The 21,684-nt window shown below is 47.3% G+C and overlaps 2 long non-coding RNA genes across 2 annotated transcripts in view; one reads left to right on the top strand and one right to left on the bottom strand.

Annotated features, from left to right (window-relative positions):
- LOC310750257 overlaps positions 1-14,163 on the top strand; it is a 21,690-nt gene extending 7,527 nt beyond the window's left edge. Inside the window, exon 2 of the long non-coding RNA XR_014542028.1 lies at positions 13,200-14,163. This is a non-coding gene — a long non-coding RNA (uncharacterized lncRNA). The remainder of the gene's footprint in view (positions 1-13,199) is intronic.
- Positions 1-21,684, bottom strand: part of LOC310750231 — a 22,689-nt gene extending 1,005 nt beyond the window's left edge. Inside the window, exons 1-2 of the long non-coding RNA XR_014541999.1 lie at positions 20,539-21,684; positions 324-473 (exon numbers count right to left, since the gene is read on the bottom strand). This is a non-coding gene — a long non-coding RNA (uncharacterized lncRNA). The remainder of the gene's footprint in view (positions 1-323; positions 474-20,538) is intronic.

The following is a 21,684-nucleotide window of genomic DNA, read 5'->3' as shown; positions in this document are numbered from 1 at the left end:
TCCTAAATCAGAGTCACACAACTTCCAGCTCTCTGCATCCCTGACCTTTAGCTGTGCTGGCTGGAGTTGATGCAGTTTGGCGAAATCTGGGGTGGCTGCATAAGAACATAACCCAGTCCTGCTGGATCATGCTAATGGACCTCCTGGTCCAGCAACCTGTTGTCACTGTGACCAGCCAGATGCCCCCAGTGGAAAGCCTGCCAGCAGGGCCCTGAGTGTGAGAGCACTCTCCCTTCCTGTGGTTTTCAGCAATGGGCATCCAGAAGCATACTGCCTCTGACCATAGGATATAAAACCATATATACTAAAGACATCACACTCACCACTGTTTCCAGGAAACTGAACCACGGTTAAGCACTGCGACCGCTGGAGTCTTTCACCACTGAGAGACTGGGGTGGTACCCAACAATGCATTTCTTCCTGTGGGCAGGTAATAAGGTGTTTTTTTGCCAGTTCAGTCTGGAAAGGGTTTCCTACAAGCAAAGAGTGAAGGAGAGCCTGAGAGCATCACCAATATAGTTGCGTCATTCTACATCGCTGTTTTTTTTTTTTTTTTTATAAAATATTTATTAATTTTTCACAAATTTTAAAAACACAAATCACAACAAAACAAGAACATAGACACACACAAAACATAAAAAACACCACATGTATAATTTCAAACCCCTTTTTCATACAAGATTTTCCCGACCTCCTCATACCTCCCCTTACTGCATTCCAATCCTTAATTAGTTATGCTCAACAAATCCTTCCCTATTTTCTGATAAGTAAATTTTAACCTTTCTTTTCATATAACATAATAGTTACAGCATTCAACCTTATATTTTCAAATCCACAAACGTCTCAACATTCCATAATTTTACAATACTTCTTAAGATAGTCTTTAAATTTCTTCCATTCTTCTTCCGATGTCTCTTTTCCCTGGTCCCGGATTCTGCCGGTCATCTCTGCCAGTCTCATGTAATCTATAACTTTCATCTGCCATTCTTCCACGGTGGGTAGTTCTTCTGTCTTCCAATACTTTGCAATAAGTATTCTTGCTGCTGTTGTGGCGTACATAAAGAATGTCCTGTCCTTCTTTGGCACCCACTGGCCGACCATCCCCAGGAGAAAGGCCTCTGGTTTCTTCAGGAATGTATATTTAAATACTTTTTTTAATTCATTATAGATCTTCTCCCAGAAAGCCTTTATCCTTGGGCACGTCCACCAGAGGTGAAAGAATGTACCTTCATTCTCTTTACATTTCCAGCACTTATTATCAGACAAGTGGTAAATCTTAGCAAGTTTGACTGGGGTCATGTACCACCTGTAAATCATTTTCATAATATTTTCTTTTAAGGCGTTACATGCCGTGAACTTTATACCGGTGGTCCACAACCATTCCCAGTCTTCAAACATAATGTTATGACCAATGTCTTGTGCCCACTTAATCATAGCTGATTTAACTGTTTCATCCTGTGTATTCCATTTCAGCAGCTACATCGCTGTTTTTTTAGACAGTCTTGTGAGCCAAAATAAAGACAACTAAATAATCATGGGCCTCTGCTCCCAAAAGGATTACAATATGACATTGACAAGAAGACCCTGCTGGGCTTTGCAAGTGTTACAAACAAACAAACAAACAAACAAACAAACAAACAAACAAACAAACAAGACTGTGGCAGTCATGTGGCAACAAGACTGAAAACAGGGACGTGCAAAAGGTTAGGAAGTGATTAAATGTGTTCACATGTACCAGTGAACATAGACTTTGTTTTGGGATGGGGGAAGATGAAGATTAAAGGCATGAAGGCAAAGGTTATTTTATTTTTTTAAATTGGGTTGTTTTGAAGGAGATACTTCAACAGAGAGGAAAAGAGACATCATCATAACATTTCACATGGAAGTGAAACAAACAAATAAAGGTTGTAGCCAATAGTTAGGAGACAACAATGCTTCTGAATGCCAGCTGCTGGAGACCAAGGGAGAGGGAGGATGCTCTTATGCTTGAATCCTGCAGGCTTTTCCCATTGGGGCATCTGGTTGGCTGCTGAATTAGATGGACCGTTGGCCTGATCCGGCAGGCTCTTCTTATATATTCGTTAGACTGACTGAAATTAATGGAGCCAAGTTAAGTCATGAGCCCCTTATTTTAAACTAGCCTACCTTGTGCAGCTTAGCATGGGGTACCAACCCTAGATCTACCAATCCTGGTGGCAAGGATGGGGATGGTGCGTTTTTATATACTGTGGTACCTTGGGTTACAGATGTTTCAGGTTACAGACACTTCAGGTTATAGACTCCGCTAACCCAGAAATAGTACCTTGGGTTAAGAAGAGATGAGAACAGAAATCGTGCTCCGGTGGCAGCGGGAGACCCCATTAGCTAAAGTGGTACCTCAGGTTAAGAACAGTTTCAGCTTAAGAACGGACCTCCAGAACAAATTAAGTTCTTAACCAGAGGTACCACTGTAGTGTCATCTGCATGCATTGTGCTTGTTGAAGAGCAAGGGGACAGGCGCTTGCCTTGAGGCGCTTCCAATCTGAAATGATGGGACAGAGAGAGAGAGACAGACAGAGAGAAGTGGGGAGGGTGAAAGACAACTTTTGCCATTTCCTCCCCAAAAGGACCAGGCAGCCACTCACCCTCCTTTCTTTCCAGTATGTTGGTGGGGATGTTTCCTCTGTGCAGTGGGCTATATCTGGGCTATAGGATATGAAAAGGCGAGCAGGAAGGTGTGTGTGGGGGAAATAAGGGAGGAGGTCAGGGCTGTAATTGCTTCCAAGGTCCCACAAAAGGAGATTATTATACAAACCTGTTTCTCCCCCTGCTTTCAAGCATCCCCACCCCTCCCCTTAATGATTTTAGGAACCTGTAAGAGCACTGATCTGGAAAGCGTCAGACTTCCCTCGCAAAACCACTAAAGCAAACCTGCCTTTTGATCAGATGGGTTTTGAAAGGTTACATTGATTTATTGTCAGAGCTTCCTGGCAAAGCCTCCTTTGGTTTTTGGGCAAATCATTTGGGAAGGAGGTAAAGGCGCGAGGGGGAGGGGAGGGGAGAAGGAAGCCCAGGGAGTTGGGGAATGTTGTTTCCTGGGTTTATCCAGGCTGGTTCCTGCAGTGGGTCATTAATGTGACATGAGTTCCATCATGGGAACTATGGGGTGTGCGTGTGTAGGAGGAAACCTGTGTTGTTCACCTTTGCAGAAAAGTATTTGTGTGCACCGAAAGTATTATAAATAATATAAGGCAGCCTTTGCCAACCACCTGTCCTCTGGATATCTTGGACCAAAATTCCCATCAGTCCCAGTTCAAAACATCTGGCAGGCACCTGGCTGGCAAATGCCGATATAAGGCGATAGCCAATGTTAATCATGCTCAGAGCAGATTGATTGAAGTCGGTGCGTGTGCTGAAATGAGTCGTTGTTGTAATATAGGGTGAAAGCCAATGTTACTTATGCTGTAGACCTATGAAATCAATGCAAGGGTTCATTGATTTCATTCGGTCTACTCTGAGTATGGTTTAGTTGGGTATCACTGCTAAGACCTCAACATTTCTCCTAAGTACTGTGTAAGAACAGAGAGTGTCCTCTTTGGCTCAATGACAAATGGGAGAAAGAAAGGGGTGGGCAGAGAGGGAGGAAGCTAATTTGGGTGCCAGCTCTTACATAATAGTTACATAATGACCAGGTGGAATAGCCACTGTGGGGGGTTCAGTTCTGGAGGATGTCAGTGGCAATCGGCCTTAGCCGGCTGAGCTAAATTTGAATATGTGTGAGATTTAAGGTGGGTACAGTCTGACTCCAGCAAGCTCCCACTTGAAGCAGAGCACACAGGGGAGCAGGCCACGGTCCATGCAGATCCTGTTGTTTCCTGAGAAATGCTGCAGTTTGTTGTGTTTCCCTTCAAGCCAGCTTCTGTCCCAATGGGAAATTTTAAGCAGAGGTGTGTACACTTGAGACAATTCTTGCACATGTGCAGACGACAGCTTCATTGAATTTGAACAGGAGTTTGGCAAACAATTCAGGCAATGTGTGGTGGGTGAAGACTTCCCAGCCTTCTCCCAGCAACATTTTGGGCAATATTCCGGTGAACACATGCCTGTGGAGGGTAGGTCCAGAGGCAAAAGTGGCTGGAATAATGTAGAAACTGACTTTATTTTAATTTTTTTAGAGTAGGCTAGTTTAGATTAAATCTGTATTTTCAAAAAATGAAATCTAATAAAGAGATTAAAAAATAGAAAAGAACGTAGGTCACTTCTGGAAAATCTGTATGTTGCGGTACACAAGGTGGCAACACGAGAACAGGGCCTTTTCTGTGGTGGCTCCACGTTTGTGGAATGCCCTTCCCAGGGAGACTCACCTGGAGCCTTCATTATATATCTTTAGGCACCAGGCAACTCCCCTTTTATGCAGGGCTTACGTTCCAAGGCACCACACGTTTAAGTGAAATTGTGAGTATTGGGAGCAGCAGTGTAAAAGCCTGCAAACACCCTCTAAACCTCTGGAAACCCTTGGTAGAAAAACCATCAGCACTCCTGGGATTGCACTTGCAAAGGCTTGTGTGGTTGCTCGATGGCCATCATCTCAGGTGGCTTTAGAAGATGACGGGACAAGTTGATGGAGGGCAAGGCTACCAATGGCTACTGACGGAGACCTGCCACCTCCACTGTGGGAGGCAGGAATGCTTCTGAATGCCAGATTCTGGAAACCACAGGAGAGTGCACTTACGTTCGAATTCTGCAGCTGGTTGGCCACTGTGAGAAGAGATTGTTGGACTAGATGGACCTCTGGCTTGTCTTAGTTAATGCCAGAACTCTGATTATGGGGTTTGGCGTTGGAGTGGGGGCTCTGTAATTTGGACGTTACCCACTATAACCCCCAACTATTGCATAAGTCTGATTAGTGCCTCAATTTTCCAATCTTAAAACTGGTTTTCCTCATTTCCACATCAGTTTTCAATTAAAATAAAAACTCTTGAAAATCCTCTTGAAAATCCATCAGCATCCTAGTGTCCTAATATCCACATTTTTTTTGTTTGCCATTACCTCCAATATACAGTGGTACCTCGGGTTAAGAACTTAATTTGTTCTGGAGGTCTGTTCTTAACCTGAAACTATTCTTAACCTGAAGCACCACTTTAGCTAATGGGGCCTCCTGCTGCAGCTGCACAATTTCTGTTCTCATCCTGAAGCAAAGTTCTTAACCTGAGGTAATATTTCTGGGTTAGCAGAGTCTGTAACCTGAAGCGTATGTAACCTGAAGCGTATGTAACCTGAGGTACCACTGTAGATATTATTGCGAATTGATCTTCTCCAGTATGAACCATTTTTGTGTGTTGTTTTCACCAGTGTATTAATTTTTATGCCCCAGTATATGCATTTTTGTACGTGTTGCTTGGCTGGAGAACTGCATTGCAAAATTTGGAGAAGTGCGAATTTCTCAGGATGGCAGTGTTTTGGTTACTGCTTTCTTCCAGAAAGTGCAGACTGGGTAGGCTGGCCTTTAAATGTGAACTGAACTGAATTACTCCCTTATCCCTGTGTCTGGGTTCTCTGGCTAGTTTCTGGGCCAATGTCACAGCCAGCCCTGGTTGCAATTTCCCATGCACTCTGCGGCAGTTATGAATGGATCACACAACACATAAGGCTGCTTGAGTGGGACTCGAAAAGCTGAATGCTTGGGTTGGGAAGCCTCAGTTGCAGCAGAGGCTGCAAGGAGTGAGGCAGTGTGCAAGCCCACCATCCTCCAATTTCATTATGGGATGCAAAGCATTAATTCACCTTTGTCTGACTCTTCCATCCTTCTCTGCTTAGGACAAACACACAGAAACCACCACTACAGTTACACTTCCTAATAAATTGGGAAATATTAGCCAGGCCCCTAAAAGCCTTTGATCAGCTGAGTGAGACTTTTTTTTTATATAAAAGGCATCTCAGGGCCAACTGAAAAAGAAAACAACAGCTAAGATTGGCATTTAGATAACAGAAGCTGGATGCCTCTGTGGTGCTGCCATGGATGCAATGGTCTTTGCCTCCATCTTCCTGTTCTGTAAAATGGCGATATTAACGTCTTTTGTGGACAAATGTTCCTTGCCTCCTGTAAATTGGGCATACTAACACCTTGTATTTGATGGATAAAACCCCAGTGCTTTTAATAGCTGCTTGAGAGACCATCTCTCTCTCTCTCTCTCTCTCTCTCTCTCTCTCTCTCTCTCTCTCTCTCTCCCCTCTCTCATTATTCAAAAGGTGTTCCCCAGCATCTCCCATCTCCTCTTTCTCTGCACTTGTATGCTGTCAGGGCTACCCTAGGTCCCAGCTCACAAAGGACCAACGCTGCTTCGTTGTTAAGTATAAAAGTCTTTATTGAAGTTCAGTTTCACTTCCAGAGCCGCAGCGCGCAGCTCCACGTCTCAAGTGTCAGACCGCTGATGCTCCGTCTGAGTCTCCTCCCCCTTGACACCAATTTAAGATTCTAGCCTTGCTCCACCTTCTCCGCTGCTCCTTCCTCCTCTGGGTCCGCCTGCCCGCCGGGGTTCCGCCCTTTCTAGCCTCTTCTCCCGCTGATTCCCCTGAGCCTTCTCCCTCCCTCCGGCGGGCTTTAGGAGCTGGTTCCCCATCCGGGTCTCCTGCTGTTCCGCGCGCCTGCACATTTGAACTTGGCGCGCGCGCCCAGCCAGCAGCTTTCCTCCTGACCGTTCCACTGCTGCTGTCACTGCTTCCCACTTCGGGGGGGCTAGCTGCAACTGACCTCCCCTCCGTTGGAGGCGTGGTCAGCCCTGACTCCCTCTCTGGAGGAGACACTGACCCTGACACATGTGACTCTTCCCCCCCACTACGCTCTGGTGGGGAAACTGGTCCCGATCCTCCACTGCTGCTTTGGGGTTCCCCTCTGGCTCCTTGTTTCTGGTGCGTCCCCCCTGGGACCCCCCTTGCCCTGACCATCGGCGCCCCCTTCTGGGAATCTTCTGATTCGCTGGAGAAGCTCATGGAATCTCTCGAGCCACTGTCATACTCCCCTACGCTGCCCTCGGATTCTTCCCCTTCGCTCTCCCAATCCTCTCTCCCCAGTGTTCCTGCTCCTGATTCCCTGACATATGCCTTGACATCTTCCTTCTTGGGGCTTCGTTTCCCCAGCCCTCAAGCCCAATGGCTTCTACTAAAACAGGCAGCCAGGCAAAATGACTTGAGCGCCACTCCGTTCCCCCATTTAAATCCCAAGGTTTTTGTTTTCAGGCCTTCATCGCTGAAGATGAAACACCCTGTCTGGAGGAGGAATCACCATCCTGTCTGCCAGCTGGGGGGCAGAATCAGATGCACATTAAATCTCTGAGTCTCTTCTCCTTCCTCATGATAGCTTGAATATTTACAAAGGGATGTCTATTTCTTTTATGAAGTGGGCCATGCAGCTCAGTTACTTTCTATGCCTTCCCTCTTCATTTATTCCCTTTTTCTTTTGGATTTTAGCTTCTAATTTTTTTTAAAAAAGATTCTGGTCTGCTTGATTCCCTGATAAATAGTTTAAATAGGAATACAGAAAGCCACCTTATACTGAGTCACAAAATTGTAGAGTTGGAAGCATAGCTGTCAACTTTTCGCTTTTCTTGCAAGGAATCCTATTCGGAATAAGGGAATTTCCCTTACAAAAGGGGAACATTGACAGCTATGATTGGAAGGGACCCCTGGGGTCATCTAGTCCAACCCCCTGCAATGCAGGAATTTCAACAAAAGAATAAAGCTGGTCTTTCTGGATCAGTACTGTCTACACTGACTGGCAGTGGCTCTCAAAGGTTTCAAGCAAGGGGCCTCACCCAGCCTTACCTGGAGATGCCCGGGGATTGATCCTGGGACCTTCTGCATGCAGGGCACGTGTCCTGCCAACTGAGCTGCGGCCCTTACAGCCATGATCCCTAGGTTGACAAACTCCCAGCAGCTCCCTTTTCTCCAAGCCTGAGCAGAAGACAATGCTTCGAAGTTCCCTCTGCTTTCCTTTTTTAAAATATTCACAAATACTTTTAATATTTCCATATGGCAAACACCGCAGGCAAACACATTTAGGATGTTAGGGAGAGAACTCCATAGCCCTCAATTATTCATATTATTTGCCCACCATCTTGTAATCTGAACAGCAGATTCAAAATTAATAGGGTTATATACATATATGTTTACTTTAAGTTTCTCCCTCTCCTCAAACTCCATTTTCTCTCTTGTACTCTTTGAGTGGGGGGTGGAAGACGAGTGGCTTTCTGACACCCCCTCCCCCCCCCAAAATGGTGAATTCATATGGAATGAATAAGGGAGCAGCCTTCTCTTGTGCACTCAAGGCATTGGATAGCATGAATCTAGCTTGGACAGAGCTGGGGAAAAGAAAGGCACAATTAGAAAAGGCAAGTTAAATGACAAAGGGGGTTAAAATAGAAAAGATGGAAGCTTTTTGAGACTTCAGTATTTTGCTGGTGTGGAAGCTGACCTGAAGCCAAACTAAATCCATTGCATGCAAACATGCATTTAAAAATAAATAAATGCAAAAGGTACCTATGCTCTTTTTTTCAAAAGGGAAAAGTAGCCTTCATTTTCAGCTGAGAAGTGCAGAGGAGAGGCACCTAACCCCTACTCTCCTCCTGTTTTTATGCTGCAACTCCTTTCCCCTCCAACATTCCCTCTTGCAGGGTTCCAGGTGCTTGTTTGCCCTGAAAAACATGTCTCTGCAATGATGGTGGGAAAGCAGTTTAGGAGAGGGAAGGTGTGGCAGTGGCAGAAGGGTGAAGCAGTCTGCATCACTCTTATACTGAAAAATTGGTTCTGCCTGAAGCTGCTTTTTTCTCAAAAGCTGCCATCAGAGTTGCAGTACAAAGGCCTGTGTGTAGATGTGTAGCTTAGGCTTGTCAGGTCTTGGCTGAGTTCCAAGGCGGCCCAGGGCTGGAGGGGAAGGGTTTGGTTCTGGAACAAGCAAATGAAGATTCAGAGGGCCAGAGGCAGACGATGTGGATGAAGATGTCAGGCTGGTGGTGGTCAAGTTCCAGAGAAGGGAGATGGGGAGTCTGGTCTGTGGGTCTCGTAGGCATCTAAGGGTAGGTGAGTAAGACGAACCATGATCTCCAGATTCCCATTCCCAGAAACAGTGAAATTTGTAGAACCAGTGATATGAAGCATCATATCAGGAACTTTTCTCCTCATTTGTCTTCTGGGCAGGAACTGTAGCCTAGGGAGCCTCCTCGATGGAGAAGACTTGAGGGCTACATTTGACTGCTCCGGGCCTAAGACTCCCCACCCCTGATCTGGATGAGGTATAAAGTAGGGATTCCTGCATTGCAGAGGGTTGGACTAGATAACCCTTGGGGCAGTGGTGTAGTGGGGGGCACAGGGGTGGTTGCCCTGGGTGCAAAATTCTTAGGGGCATAAAGTTTCAGCACCCAGTGCTGCCTCAATACAGCTGTGCACTTCCGTTACTGGGCTCCATTGAAAATGGCTTCTCCATGAGAACCAGGATGTGACCTCTCCAGACAACGCAACAACTCTTATTTTCTTATTTTCTCTGTGGCTGTGATCTCCTGGGTGATGCAGATAACATTATGCAGCTGAATGCGCATGCGTACTCCATCCGCTTCCCTCCCACCAATCCTCCTCCATGTGGTCCCGGGCACTAGAACCCCACGCTATGCCACTGCTTTGGGGTCCCTTCCAACAATTCCATGATTCTATGGGAAACGATTTGAACGACTGAAAGCGCTATACAAATGTTGGCAAAGTCTTATTACGTGACCAAGCAGTGCAGCCGGGAACAGAGGATTTGAAGAGGGAATTTAAAAACAAGAAGAGAAAGGGGGGGGGCGGAACTGACAAAGACGAAAGAAGAATAAAAGGAAAGAAAGGGTGAAGTAAAACCTGGAGAATCTGCGCCATCCATCTTCATTGTCTTCCTGTGTGGAAGAACAACCCCAGCATAAGGAAAAGCCACTATCAAAGTCTCGGCTTTATTTTATATCCTATAGATCAGGAGGGAGGCAAAGCTTTATTTTCGCCCAGAGACTGATATTTTATTTCTCTCTTACCGTTTTATGTGTGAGAGATGTCAGAAAGCTGAAATAGATGGCTAATGCATAAGCAAGAGGAAGCTGGCTTGCCATGCTCCGTGTCATGAGGTCTCCCGGGGAGAACAGGTTGGGGATTTAAGGCTTGAAGGGAGACTCTGGGGGATTTTCTGCTAAAACATCTCTCTTCATAAATTCAACAGCATGGCCGGCTCAATAGGGAGACGGGGAGCTTGCGAGGCGGGCTGGGGGTGGGGGGAAGGGGCTGGCAAGCAAAGTCTAAACACTGCGCTGCCGCCATCGCACAAAGGGATCAATTACTCGCCTTTCAATCTACATACCGCGTTTGTGACATTTCACTCAGAGGTTAAAGGATGGCTGAGTGGTGTGCATGAGCGTTGGATGACAAGCTTAGGGCCTGTTTAAGTATGGATTGCGTAGCCAACACAAACACGCCAAAAAAGACCTTCCCCCCACCCTCGTCCCTTCATACTTGGACAAGCATAGCATCAATTTTCTGGCCTCACGCTGACCACTCCATTTGTATCTGGAACCCCCAGCGGCAAACCCTTGTCCTCGTATATATTGTGAAATAAACTAGGTATGAGAACCACAAAAGAAGAGCGATATTAGTTACCTATAGGTAGATCACCTTTGCTTAACCAATTAAAAGAGGACTGGATTTGGAAGTGGTCACTGAAACCGGTCGCTGCAAGATCCATGGTCAGGAGCGGCTGACCACTGCCCCATGTGGCGAGCTGCATCACTGTGGCGTCTCAAGGAAGAACCTTCCGGATCTGGCCAAGCTCCACCCAACCTGTATGGCCATTGGCTGCTCCTGGGCAGGAAGGCACACCTCTTCCTGCTAGTAGTTGCTTGAGCAACATGGCCAACCTGAGCTATACCTTGCCTTGTGTTTCTGGCCTGACTTTTTGGTCCTGCCCTCTGAGCCTGATATTCTGATTGCCCTGCTGCCCCGACTCCTGGTTGCCCCTGGGTCCTGGCTCTCCCCAGTAGCTCAGCCTTGACGTCCAACAAGGACCAGAGGCTGGAAAGGGTGGCTGTACTGAAAGCAAAACAGCATTGACTCTAAGATCCTGGACTCTTTCCTGCTTGTTGGGTGCTATGCCCTCCTTTTCCTTCAGATCCCAGTTTGTTTTTTTAAAGCGCCTTCTGGATTAACCCTGTAATCTTCATTCCCGAATCAAAGACAAGTGTCAGAGTTAGGCCTTGGTATATTTCTGGTAAGGCTTGGCAGGCTTAGTGCAGGAGATCAGGACCCTGGAGAGCTCCGTAAGGAGGAGGAAGTACCAGAGGCTGGATGCAAGGCAAATTCAGGAGAGCAAGTCCAAGATGTTGCTGCAGCAACAGTCGGGGGTGGTGTGGGGCAGCTGGCCACTTAACGTTCTCCTGCAGCCAAGGGGTTGCCTCTAGCCGCAACCTCTCTGCGGGAACCTACTGTGACATAAAGGGACTATGTCCTGTCCCTCTGGTATAGGCTCTGGGAAGACTGAGAGATGTATGTCTATCCCAGTTATAGGGTGGCGATGAATTCCCCACTTGCCTTGCAGAGGACTTTGCGGAGCTGCCGTCCTCTGAGTCAGAGGGGGACAGACCTACTTCCCCAGGCAAAGCAACGGTTGGTATACATACAGTCACAGAACTGTAGGGTTGGATGGGACCCAAATGGTAATCTAGTCCAACGCCCTGCAACGGTGGGTCTTCTCCCACTAGACACCCCTGCAAGGCATGTTCTCTCCAAATGTGGTTAAAACCCCTAGTCTTCCCCATCTTCTGTGTCCTCAGGGTCAGGGTCTGTGAACCTTGGCAATAATTTAGCCTCCCACTGTCCCCAAGTACATTTGCACACTTACTGCCGTGTTCAAATCTGCTTGCGAAACAATTTCACAAGTCCATTCATAGGCGGACCATGTGTGTGAGAGATCTGGGGTATTATCAAGAGCAGGGTCAGTTTTCAAAGGGCTAGGAGGTTGCAAAGTGCAGGCAGGGATATATAAGGTTGCCCGGCGGTCCTCAAGGTATCCTAGAACCCAAGTCACTGAGGTGCCTTGTAGATTAGGACCTTGAACCAGTCCCAAGTACAGCACAGCAGGGCAATGAGTGTGTCATCTCACACAAAGAAATGCTAAAGAGTTGTTCGTCTGGTGCAACTCTTGGACGAGAGAAGGGGGGGGGGGAAACCCTGGCAGTAGATTTGCAGGAACCTTTTGGAGAGTTAAAAATATGTCTCCCCGAGCTGCAACAATTTCCATACATTTTTAACCTCGGGGATTTACTTAGCACATTAAGTTGAAGGCTCGGAGGCCCAGCGCTATCACTTATTCCACTTGTCCCTCCCCAGACTTACCAACCACATATTTTATCATTCGACTTCCTGGTTTTAAACTCATGTTATGGCAAATAATAGATGGTAATGCTTTCTCCCCCCCACCCCACCCTCTTATTAATGGCTTTTTTCCCTGATAGAACTTCTGCAAGTGAGAATGATTTAAAAGACAGCCTCTGAGCTTCCTTCTCCCTGGCAGTCGGCAAGGAAGCGATATCCGAAGACAGAAAAATGCAAATGTGTAGATATTTCACAGACCCATATTCCCTTCCTTGCTTGACCCCCTGCCACCCCAGATGTTTTTGAAACACAAGATTTGAGGTGGTTTATTGTTAAGAATTGTCCACTTTCATAAACCCGCAGAGGGATTGCCTGCTATGAATCCTGCTTATCCTTTTGCTGTACAATTGGCCAAGGCAGATTAAGATAGGCTTGGAATCCAACTAGCTGTGAAAGAAGTAAATTCTCACCGGCCAAATTCTTCTGGCCCCTCAGGAACTTTTAAAACACCGTTTCATTGCATTTTCATCCTGGCTCAAGGCGGCATGCTGGTTACCACACTACACCACATGTTCATATGCAATGTGGGGATAATAATATGGCCTACCTTGCAAGGCTGTTGTGAGGGCGACTTTCAATGCTCCTGAAAAAGAGCAGCGTCCATTCAGATCTATTCAGAAGCACGTATGAATTCACTCAACGGGACTCAACTTTACTCTGGGGCTAATGACATTTCGTAATGTTTGACCAGCAATTTGCATGCTACATGGCTGCGATAAAAGGTTTCTTCTTAGTTGCTTCACTGTGGACTTATAACAATTGCAGTTTTGTCTCTCTTTTAGACCCTCCCATGGGATCCAGGCGCCCTGCAGAGTCCCAGCGTGAAAACACACACAGAGAAGAAGCAACTACGGGATTAGTTTGGCAGCTGCCAAAGTCACTCAACAATACACAGTGCACAGCAGTGGCTGGAGAGGCAGAGGATACAGGGTGAATGCACCGGCCATTGACAAATTTAGCATTTGGGTTACTAGTCCTCAGTGACACCCCATACTGGGAGCACCAAGCAACTAGCTTCATCCGCTAGGTGGCTACAATATTTGACTCGCATCTGTAGCTTTGGGAAGCAGCCCAATCTGTTCTGAAGTTGCTCCATCCACTTCGACTCAAATTAGATCTTATCAGAAACAAAGCCCTATTTTCTCCCCATTCACTATACTGGGGAATAAAAAATGGAGATATATATCCCCTTTTTGGAAAAGTAGGTGACATTTTCAGGCACAGAAGGTCCTCCAGATTGGAGCAAGCCTGCCAAATTGTAAGCAGATGATATATCTGGGGGGCTTGGGCAGTGTACCCCTTAAAGTTTGGGGTTTTTTATTATTATTAAAAGAAACAAGTCTTGTTTTCTTCCAGACTTGGATGCAATCTGCAGCCATGCTCACCCTTCTGAGAGGATGAAACAGGCTAAATTTCAGAATGACAGTTGCAGTGCTTCTCCTTCAAAGACAGACTTTACTGTTTTGGGGTGGGAATAATGGGAATTATAGGGGTGGAGGAGGAAAGATCATGGATCACCAGAAAAGACTAGAGTGGGGGGAAATGCCACTCGTGCTATCGCATGCCTTCCAAACATCCTAAGAGATATTGTATGTAAGCTGTGAAGCATGAAATACCATCACATGCCTGCTGCCAGCCAATACCATTGCTTATCAGCTATCAATTACGAATAACATTGCATGTCAATTTTGAAAAAAAGAGAGGTGACATTGCATGTCATTTATTAAAAAATGGTCAAAGAGTAAACACTGTCTCATGCCAAATATGACCACAGGATGTAACCAAACTGAATGAGCATCTAAAACAAAACACAAGTCACCAAGATCATACGTGATTATTGCATGGCTCATATAAATCATTCAAATGACTCAAATAAAAAAAATATCATTTAAAAATAACCCCACCATATGCTTTTCTATGTAAAGGCATCCCAGACTCTCTGAAGCTCAGAAGTCACAGCTTTTCACTGCTCACAATAAGAAATTCAATTCCAGTAGGAAGTGGACAATTTTTGTTTCTCTCAATCTACCAAACACTGTCAGATATGAAATACTATTGCATGCCAGCAATCAAATCATCAAGTTAAAAAACAACAACAACTGATGGAAACAAAACACTGTGGCCAAGTACTAAAGTCAAGTATCATCAGATGTCACAATCTTTTTAAGATTCATGTCTGCACAATGAGCCTGCAAAGTAGATTAGACTGAGACAACAGTGAATTTCCTGAAGTAAAACAGTGATGTGGAGATATGAAAGGGATTCTCTGTGGGCTGCTCCAAGACATTGTGATGGTTGTTGGTAGGAAATAGAACCAAAGATTTCAAGGAAGCAGTTTTTGGCTGGTAAAAGGTAAAGGTAAAGGTAAAGGGGCCCCTGAACATTAGGTCCAGTTGTGGCCGACTCTGGGGTTGTGGCGCTCATCTCGCTTTATTGGCCGAGGGAGCCAGGGTACAGCTTCTGGGTCATGTGGCCAGCATGACTAAGCTGCTTCTGGCAAACCAGAGCAGTGCACGGAAACGCCGTTTACCTTCCTGCCAGAGTGGTACCTATTTATCTACTTGCACTTCAACATGCTTTCGAACTGCTAGGTTGGCAGGAGCAGGGACTGAGCAACGGGAGCTCACCCTGTCATGGGGATTTGAACCGCCAACCTTCTGATCGGCAAGTCCTGGGCTCTGTGGTTTAACCCACAGTGCCACCCGCGTCCCTATTCCACCCGTGTCCCTATTTTGGCTGGAGGAGCAACAAATATTAATTTTAACTTTGTGCAGTAGGCTTGCCCCTCCATCCTCTGTACGGACTAGCAAGAAGTGTGACCGTTGCCCAATGACACTTTCCAACTTGGAAACAACAGAGGGTGTAAAGGGGTGTGTCCTGGAAAAAAAAGAGAGGTGTGTGTGGCCTGGGGAGCATAGGTGCCAACTCCCTGTGGCCCTGGGTGCCCAAGCACTCACAAAATTCCACATGAAGGTGCTGGGCACCCACGGTTGTGGGACCAAGCTGGCACTCCTGCCTGGGGGGAAGTCCCAAGGGCCTGATGGAGAGGCCTTGAGGGCCGCATTTGAGGGTTTCCTATTCAGAGATTCTTAACAGTAAGACTTACAGCGTAGAACTAGGGGTGTGTATATACCACACATCTAAAACAACCCCCTTCAAAAAATAATGGGAACTGCATAATTTGTCAAGGGTGCTGGCGACTGTAGTTCTGCAATGTGTGAACTACCCTTCCCAGGATTCCTTGAGAGAAGACTTGTGTGGCGTGTGCCTTGGGAAGTGGTAGACTCTCCTTCCCCTGGAGGTGCTTAAGTAGGAGGTCGGCCGGCCAACTTGTGAGGGATGGGGCAGTTGCATCCTGCCCTGCCAATCCTGCCCTGAGCAGAGGGTTGGACTAGATGTCCTCTGGAGTCCCCCCAGCTCTATGATTCTAGGTGGCCCAGATTCAGCTCTTGTGAGTGTGCAAAAATGGCAAGGAGAGCGTATTTCTGAGGACCTGTGGCCAGTTCTGGGCACCACAGTTTAAGGAGGAAATTCAGAAGTAGACTTCTCTGAGTTTGGATGGCCATGTGCCAGGAATTCCTTAGCTGTGATTCCTGCATTGCAGGGGGTTGGACTAGATGACCCCTGGAGTCCCCTCCTTGACTCTGCGATTCTGTGTTTCTGTGAAAGCTCCTTTGCCAGATCTGCCTCCATCCCCTTCTCTCCAGGCCTCAGGGACCATGGCTTCCGGGTCAGAGGAGCACAGACTCCAAGGGGACAGGAAGCCTCCAGATCATCTCTTAGCAGAAGTTAAACGCCGGGGCCCACCCGCTGCTCGATCGACTTTACCATCACCGACGCTAATCCCATTCATCCTCGTGACAACGAAGCACCTGCAGCATCGCTGACACTGTTGCGGCATTCCGATAGATATGGCCCCGTGCGCACTATGGGAACATAATGCCGGCTGGCTGCTCCAGGCCCCCGGCACGGGGCTTTACATAATACAAATCAATAGCATGCTAATTCAAAAATAAATCTTTTATGTACACCTGCCAGAAAGATTACGCCTGTGTCTGCAGATGGGGGAGCACATGGTTCGTGTCGGTTTTGCTTCCTCACTGCCACCGCTATCCCCCACACCAAGTAGCCGCATCCAAGTAAACAGAGCAAGGCCTGTCACTGGGAAGAGGGACCTGGTACTTGAAGGATGGTTAAGGGCACCGTGTCATACCCTCCAACTATTCTCTGATGAAAATAGGGACGTCGTGTTTAATAATAATAACAATAATAAAAATATTTATGCCACACCCATCTGACAGGGTTGCCCCAGCTGCTCTGGGCGGTTTCCAACATATCTAAAAACATAAAAATGTAAAAAAAAGTTCCCTGTACAGGGCTGCCTTCAGATATCTTCTAAAGGTTGTATAGTTACAGTCATACCTCGGGTTACAGACGCTTCAGGTTGCGTTTTTTCAGGTTACGGACCGCCGAAACCCAGAAATACCGGAACGGGTTACTTCTATGTTTCAGCGGTCGCACATGCACAGAAGCACCGAATTGCAAGCAGCGTGTGCACAGACGCGCAGCCGCAGGTTGCGAACGCTGCGGGTTGCGAACGTGCATCCCGCACGGATCTCGTTTGCAACCCGAGCGTCCACTGTACTTATCTCCTTGGCTCAGGGGGTCGCATAACTCAATACTCTCCAACACTTCTCTGATGAAAATAGGGATATCCTAAGGAAAAGTGGGACAGTCCGGGATCAAATCAGAAACCGGGACGGCTTCTGTAAATCTGGGACTGTTCCTGGAAAATAGAGACACCTGGAGGGTCTGCTGTAGGTGTGTGTTATGGGAAGATTGTGTGTGTGTGTGTGTGTGTGTGTGTGTGTGTGTGTGTGCAGAGGTACTTGAAATTATAAATGTATGCAGAGGAAGTGGATTAGGGTGAAGGTTTTTCTTCCTCCCTCCCTCCCTCATAATGCTAAAACTCCAGGGGTGAGCAGATCCAACGAAACTGGAGGTTCAGGACAGACCAAAAGTAAGGACTTGTTCACACAGCGCATAGCTAACCTAAGAAACTTGCTTCTGCAAGATGGAGTAATGGGTACCAATGTGGAAGGCTTATCAAAGAAAATCAGAGCAATTCATGGAGGAGAAGGCAACCAATGGCTGGTAGCCACAATGGCTGTGTTCTTCCTTCACTGTTGGAGGCAGCAATGTGTTGTGTTGGGAGTCACAAGAGTTGCTGTTGCACTTGGGTGAGCTTCCCAGGCCTAATGAGCAGAGCAACTCATCTCTGGCAGGTCTTGCCTCCATGAAGCAGTTGCTGAGACTGAAGGTCCCCACCTCCCCAAAGCTGCCTAAGCCCCCTCCTCTCCAGGGTTTTCCCTAAGCAATCAGAGACTGTGCCTCAATGAAGATAACTTCTCCACCCTCTTCATGCCTCTTCTGGTTCTGGGAGACCAGCGAGGAGGGGAGCTTGCTGCAACAGGAGTGGGGAACACCTGCCTGACTTTTCTTGGCCTCCGTCCTCTGCTGCTTCAGCTTCTGCCCCTGATTCTGGACTTCTCTCTGCCACAGACTCTCCCTGCTCTCTAAGCCCTGTCACCTCCTCAGCTTCTGACCCCTCCTCCTCCCAGTCTTCTCCCTCTGGCCACTCATTGTAATCCCACCACTACGTCCTGGGCTCTGAGCCTTCTTTCCTTGGGGGTCCCCCAGCTGGTTCCTCCCAACATCCCCCTGTGTCCAGCCAGTCTGTTACATTCTGAAAGCCAAGAGTCTAAAAACAGCAAGCTGCACCACTCAGGCAGTCCCTACCCCTAAGAGAGGCCTGGCAGCACACGGAATTTCAAACAGCTTACAGACTTTAACCAACTAGATCCCACCATTTCTGCATTGTCCTCCTCTGGGGAAAGTGGCAAAGGGATAGGAGGCTGTCTTGAGGCTATCAAGCTATTATTATTATTATTATTATTATTATTAGTAGTAGTAGTAGTAGTAGTAGTAGTAGTAGTTTACCACCCTTCACCCATCAATCCCAGGGCAGTTCACAACATAGTTGCCGAATAGGGGTGGAATGGATGTAATAAATCAGGGCAAGCCTCTCTATCAGGATTCTCCTTATCCACACCCTCCTGGATTGTCTTTGGCTGGCTTTTGTGTGTCCTTGAACTCTATTAATGTCTCTCACCTGCCTGGCTGAAGGATGGAGAGGAGGGCCCATGTAGAAAGCAACCTACTGTACAAAGGGCAAAATTTTACAATGGTTTCCCTGCCCACTTTGTCCCTGGTCCTGCCCACCAGTGACATGTGCTCACCCCCTCAGAGGTTGCCCAGGAGGGAATGCTGCCTTCGGTCAGAAAAATGACCCCTTGCCATTGCAAATATATATAGTGTCACTCGAACACAAAAGAACACACGGGATTGTTAGCCTTGTCTCAAGGAGTTATTCGAAATCCTCTCTTCTCCACCCCCCCAGCACCCCTTCCCCAAATCTGCAAAATATAATTAACCCATTGAGAGCTTTAAAAAGAGGGGAAAGAATCCTCACTTAGCCCAAACCTCCTTCGCTGATAATATTGCAGCAATACCGAGGCTCTCTTTCCCATAAATGTTAAGCAGACCTCCGTAAAACTAATTGGAATTTACTGCACACGTGAACAACTGCATATCAATGAGGTTTTCTTGCTCCAGACAGGTTTAAGAAAGAGTTAGCGGGGTGTTCTCCCACCAACACATCCCTGCAGAAGGGTGAAATGTTTGCCGTATCCCATTCGCTTAGAATCTAAAGGCCAACTTTGTACATTTCCCTCTCCCTTTGAGGGCTGTAGTTCCATTTGATCACAGCTACATAAGGAGGGACATCTGGGCCTCAATTCTCTGCAATTTGTGGGTACTCCATTTCTACAGAATCATAGTGTTGGAAGGGACCCAGGGGTCATCTAGTCCAACCCCCTGCTATGCAGGAATCTAAACTAAAGCATCCATGACAGAAGGCCATCCAACCTCTACTTAAAAACCTCCAAGGATAGAGAGCCCACCATCTCTTGAAGGAGTCCGTTCCACTGCCTTAGCAGTGTCAGAAAGTTCTTCCTGATAAGAATATAAGTTTCAAGAAAGGAGATTCCGACTACACATTTGTTTCATTTATATCTCTGCGGAACTCAAGGTGGGGTACATTGTTCTCCTCCTCGCCTTCATTTAGGCAAAGCAACAGTGAAAGGCCCACAGTCACCCAGTGTGCTTCAGATCCGAGTGGGGATTCGAACTCGGGCCTCCCAGGTGCTAGTCCAACACACAAATCACTGGACCACACACTCACACTTATGTCTGCATGCATAAAAGGCTGCGTGAGCAGTGTACCATTTGCAAAGGAAAAGTGGGGTTGTGTTTCTGCTCCGCTTGTACCATGGGCAGTGAACCTGGGGTCCTCCAGATGTTGTTGGACTATGCTGCCCATCATCCCTGACCACTGGCCATGCTGGCTGGGGCTGATGGGAGTTGGAGTCCAACAACACCCAGAGGGCCACAGGCTCCCCAACTCTGCCCTCTATTGCTTAAAGCAATTTATTGGGGGGATTTAAGTGGACTTTTGCACTACAACTTAATACAGTGGTACCTTGAGTTACAAACACCTCAGGTTATGAACACTTCAGGTTACAAACTCCCCTAACCCTGAAGTAGTACCTTGGGTTACAAACTTTGCCCCAGGATGAGAATGGAAATTGCGCGCTGGCGATGCGACAGCAGTGGGAGGCCCCATTAGCGAAAGCGCACCTCAGGTTAAGAACAGTTTCGGGTTAAGAACAGACCTACGGAACGAATTAAGTTCGTAAGCCAAGGTGCCACCGTATATGAAAGCTACAATGCCAGAATTATCTCTACCATCTTTAGGGCACTGTCTTGTCTTGGGGTGGGGAGCCTCTGGCCTTCCACATGTTGTTGGCCTACAAGGAGCTCAAGGTGGCTCTCCCTTTCCTCATTTTATCCTCACAACAACCCTGTGAGGTAGGTTAGGCTGGAAGTCGGTGACTGGCCCAAGGTCACCCAGTGAGGTTCATGCAGCTGAACCCTGATCTCCTGGGTCTTATTCCAACACTCTAACCACTACACCACACTGCTTCCAAATGTAAGTTTTACCTTGATATAGTAGGCTGGCTTCTTCGCACACTTAAACGCATTTCTCTCTATCCTCTGTTTTGCACCCCCCCTCAAAAAGGGTGCAAACAAGGCCCATAAGGGGGTGTAGCTCAGGATGGTGTGTGGTGTAGGGAGAGTCCTGAGGGCCAGATGGAGAGGTTTGGAGGTCCGCAGTTGTCCCTCAGTCTGTGGCTCCCCATTCCTGGTCTACATCGTCCTCTCCAACTCTATGATTCCCAGTGACTAAAACAGGCCTTTGTAGGCCCGGGAGGAGCCTTCGTGGCGTTCCCTTGGCGACAACGCTCCCTGGGAATCAATGGTGAGATTTACTGCCACTTCCTCCCCACACCATTCCTGCTCCCTCCACCCCAGCCACCGCCAACACCTCTTATCTTAGTCACAAACATGGTTTGTTTTCAGGAGACCGCTCTGAAACCCTAGGCAAGGGCTATAAAATCATTAAGGAGCTCAGTAATTTCAAGCAGAGGCCTTTACATCACGCCCTCGGCCATTTCACGGATGGAAAAGTGTGACACGCTTGCCGCACCCCTACGTTGACACACCAGGGATGGCGACAGCAGTGATGGCCGCCCATCTGGAGGGCTTTAAAAGGGTTCAGAAGTTCATGGAGTTCACGGAAAAGAAGATGGTTGACGGCTACTAGTCGTGGTGGCCGTGTCTCTACATCCACTGTTGGAGGCAGTTTGCTTTTGGGTACAGTGGTACCTCAGGTTAAGTACTTAATTCGTTCCGGAGGTCTGTTCTTAACCTGAAACTGTTCTTAACCTGAAGCACCACTTTAGCTAATGGGGCTTCCTGCTGCTGCCGCGCCGCTGGAGCCCGATTTCTGTTCTTATCCCGAAGGAAAGTTCTTAACCTGAAGCACTATTTCTTTATCAGCGGAGTGTGTAACCTGAAGCATATGTAACCTGAAGTGTATGTAACCCGAGGTACCACTGTACCAGTTGCCGGGAATCACAAGTGGGGAGAATACCACATCTTACATGCTAGAAGATGCTGGTGCTCTCTTCCACAGCAGATGAGAGCAGTGTGGTATAAGGGTTAGAGCAGGGGTAGGCAACCTAAGGCCCGTGGGCCAGATGCGGCTCAATCACCTTCACAATCCAGCCAGCGGACGGTCTGGGA

This window comes from Podarcis filfolensis, assembly GCF_964270895.1.
Source record: "Podarcis filfolensis genome assembly, chromosome: 15".
In the NCBI taxonomy this organism is placed as follows: domain Eukaryota; kingdom Metazoa; phylum Chordata; class Lepidosauria; order Squamata; family Lacertidae; genus Podarcis; species Podarcis filfolensis.
The sequence above is the reverse complement of the archived record's forward strand: the minus strand, read 5'-3'. Positions and strand labels throughout refer to the sequence as shown.